The 4102-nt window shown below is 48.7% G+C and overlaps 1 non-coding gene across 1 annotated transcript; it reads left to right on the forward strand.

Annotated features, from left to right (window-relative positions):
• The first annotated feature begins 217 nt into the window (after positions 1-217).
• On the forward strand, positions 218-325 carry LOC115031705. The gene has a single exon (XR_003837364.1). It is a non-coding gene; the product is annotated as a U6 spliceosomal RNA (small nuclear RNA).
• The last annotated feature ends 3777 nt before the right edge of the window (positions 326-4102 follow it).

Raw genomic sequence — 4102 nt, forward strand, 5'->3', positions numbered from 1 at the left:
CCACATGCATAAGCTTATGCATACGCAAACATGCCTACACGTACATGTGTTCACAAATGCATTTAATGTTAATCCTCCTGGGCTTTGTGTTAACCTGTTACTTGACTGGGGAAACCCTAGAAGCTCTCTTGTTCGTGGCCCTGTATGCTTATTTGTGTGCACAGCTCCACAAATCCAGGTGGAATAATGAACATCTTTAGCATCTTAAGAATTTAACATGCTCATTGTGGTAGCATGAATACTAAAATTGAAACTATACAGAAAAGATCAACATGGCCCCTGTGTGAGGATGAGAACACAAATTCATGAAGCATTCCATAGTTTAAAAAAATTGGCTGTCAAAGAAAAAGAATTTAAGAAATAAATATGTTCAGACAAGCATGGTGGCATATGTCTTTAACCTTAGCACTCTGGGGCAAAGGCAAGCAGATCTCAATTTGTTCAAGACCAGCTTGGTCTGAAAAATGAGTTCCAGAACAGCCAGGGCTGAAACACAAAGAAACTCAATAAACAAGTAAACAAGCAACCTCCAAAGGAAATAAACATGCTTTTATTCATTCATTCATTTATTATATTGAGATATTCAGAACAATGTAAAAAGGTGTTAGCAACTGCAGCACTGAAACTAAGTTACTTCAAAGCACACATCCACACAAACACTTAAAGGACACATATGACAATTTGCACACCTCCACACAGTCTCCTAAGTGTTAGTACACTCCACAGCAACACAGCCTTCCCATGCCTGGGGAGCTGGGTTTTGGGGCCACTTCTGACCAGGTCATGGCCTTCCCATTCCTGGCAAGATGGGTTTTGGAGTCATTACCACCAACCAAATGCTTGCTTATTCTTGCTGTAAATTGAACTTCCCTTGTCTCAAATGAGCACCTTGCCAAATGCTTGTTATAATTTCAGCTCTGCTTGGTGCTTCAGGCCTTTTATCCCAGCTGCATGGAAGGCAGAGATAGAGGAATCTCAAATTCAAGACCAGCTTGGGCAACTTAGTGAGACTCTGTCTCAATATAAAAAGTAAAAAGAGGCCTGGAGATCTCAGTGTTAGATCACATGTGAGTCCTTTGGTTCCATCCCCAGAAATGCCACCCAGCGCTGCCAAATGTTTGGATGACTGTGCTGGGAGGTGCCTGCTTGGGTCACTTGTTCTTCTTTGATTCAGTTACATGCCATTCCTTGATGTTTTCCAGGAGTCCTTTCGGCATGTGGCAGATACCCGTGTACTGCCACCCGATTCGCTATGGTCTTCTTCACTGCTTCTGGGATTTTTTTCCACTCCACTGAGCCGTGACAAAGCAGGAAATGTACACATACCAAGTGCTGGACATGCTCATCCAGCCATAGCTGCCCTCTCACCCTGTACTGGAGCTGGACCCCAGTACCCCTTTCTCCTTCATAGCAGGATGTCAGTGTGATGTACATTCTGGAAGAATCAACTGCCTGCAGCCTCCAGCCCACCCTCGCCCTCTGCAGGTGACTGTGGCCAGGAGCTCAGCTCTGGTCAGCAGGCTGCAAACGTGTCCTGTGGCTCCTGAGCCTTGCTCAGGGGACAACAGCAGTTTGTCCCTTTGATTCTTTTTCTTAAAAAAAAATTATTCATTTGTGTGCAACTGAGTGTACATATATACTTCCACCTACACATGTACTTGCACACACAATGCAAGTGCATATACATATATACTATACACAGATGCACCCATATATACACAGGTACTTGCAAACATACATGTACCTGCACACACTGACCCATATACACACATGCAGACACACACACATAGGTACTGGAACACTTATACATATTCCTCCTTTGAATCTGGGCATACACATGTGTGCACATGGGTGCACAAATATACTATGGGTCTCGGGATGACCCAGAAACCCAAATTCACACCACAGGTACAAAGAAATCTACCAGTTTTCTACAGGCCCTCAGAAGCTGGCAAGCAAACCGAAGGAGAGGAGGCCCCACCCACAAGCCTAAATATTTCTGTGTCCAAGATACCAACTCAGTGACTAGAAATAAGGGGTCTGAGACCCTACCTAGCTAGGAGGCACAGGCCCAAGGCTGACCCCACTGCTTGCCATAACACATCCCTGAGCACTCTCCTGAGATGACCTAGAGCAGGTAGGCCTGCCAGATCCCTGAGGCTGTTTCTAAAGCTTAGGAGTCTCAACGGGGCTTCCAGAGAAGGCTCCTGAGGAGGGGAAGGCTGACGGAGGCCCAGCTCAAGCAGACAGGATAAACAGGGGAGGAAGCAGACTTCAGGCTCTCTGTTCCCCCATTCATGCAGACCCTGGTACCACAGGGGTATCAGAGGTAGAGGCATAGAGCACCTTGGCTCCAAAAGAGGTGAGCACAGAAAAGCACCCTCCATGCATAGTTTGGGGACAGTGTGATGAGCAAGGGCAAGAAAGTCAGAAGAGGGACATCTAGAGGGTGCTAGGGGAGAGTGAGCCTCTTCCCCACCCTGTTGTACAAGGCTGTGTTTGATTTTGGACCAGGTTCTGGCCAGTCTGATGCCAGGTGTCTTGTATGGAGCAAAGGCTATGGCTGTGGTTAGGAGTGAAGCAGGGTTGGGGAAAGCCTGGGCTTTCCTCAAGCACTCCTTTAAGAGGTTGGCAGCCCAGCCTGTGCCTGTGAGCACCCTCCTTTGCCAGGGTCTACCTGCAGGGCCAGGGTCTCTAGCATGCCAATAATATGACAATTTTACCAGAATCCTGCCAGGTGAGGCAAGGTACCTGGGAGCTGGTGAGCTGCAAAATCAAGATATGTTCTTGCTGTGGCAGGTTCATAGCCTTGACTCGACACTGCTGAGGGGGGAAAAACCCCACACTATTGCTTTATTATCTGGAGTTCAAGGTGGCCCCTTATCTTTCAGCTTGAGAGTCTGTATGTGTTCAGGAAGGGCTGTGCTTGTAAATTTGCATATCTGCAGTTTTTGTCTGCCCATGTCCTTGAATGTGACCCCATGCATACTAGACACAGGATAGGGAGCTGGCTGCACTTCCTGGAGGGTTCATCAGCTAGATGGCAGGTGCCTCATCATGTGGTCAGGGCCTCTTGCTGGCCTGACTCCCTTGAGGCCTAATGTCTGTGTTCTTCATCATCCTTGCTGCAGGTCAGTGAAGTCTCCTCGCCTCAGCCAGCATCTGCCTGGCTTTCTATGTGCCCTGAACCATACCTGTTTCTGGCTGTTTCTGGCAACTTTCTCTACCTGGTGTGTGAACCTCCAGCCCTCCAATAACCGACAGCACAGTGCACTGCTTTCCCTGATGGTAAGGCTGTCACTGCAGAGGGTCTCTCTTCTTCCACCTAAGGGGTTGATGTCCTCTTCATTATACGAGGCGGTCCCCTCTCCTGATTGCAGCGCACCTGCTTTTCTGATCTGGAATATGTAAAGGTAAACACTCTGAGGTGTTTCTCACTCCTTCTCAGCAGTGGCCTCTGATACCTCAACACTGAGGCCTTCCTTGGCCTTAGCCTGACGCTGGGTTGAAGACTGCAGAAGAGTCAATAGGAATGCTAAAGTCTCTTCCAAGAGAGCTGATGTCCTGGGGTCCCAGTGATTTTCCTGCTTACTTGGAGTTTGTTTGGAAGAGTCTGGGTGAGAGCATAGCATGAGCTTTCCCCTCTCACAGATTTTTTTGCTCAGAAAGCCGCAAATCTGAATATCCAGGGGCTTAGGACAGCCCCTCTGTGAGAAAGAGGGTCAGGTTGCAGCACTTTTTGGGACCCTGCAAGAGGCATGTGTACAGAAGGGGGCGCCCAAACGCCTGCCAGCCTTCTGGTCTGGGCTGCAAAGCCAAAGAGGAGGCCTGGGAGTGAGCAGGGGTCGGGAAGGAGCGGGAGGTCAGGCCAAGCAGCCTGCAGACAGCAGGGGGAGCTGGGAGTCTGGCTGGTTCAGCCTTGCCTGGTGCTTGAATCTGCCTGGTACCCGCTGTGCCCAACCTCTGGGTGCATATTGGATCATGGTTCCTCTTAGATCCGGTAACTGCCTTTGGGTTGACCCTAGAGGGACGAGACAAGCCCCAAAGGCCAGATGTCAAATCATTCTCATATCAGTCCTAGGACAAGCATTCAGTCACCTAT

This window comes from Mus caroli, chromosome 7 (assembly GCF_900094665.2).
Source record: "Mus caroli chromosome 7, CAROLI_EIJ_v1.1, whole genome shotgun sequence".
NCBI classification, from domain to species: domain Eukaryota; kingdom Metazoa; phylum Chordata; class Mammalia; order Rodentia; family Muridae; genus Mus; species Mus caroli.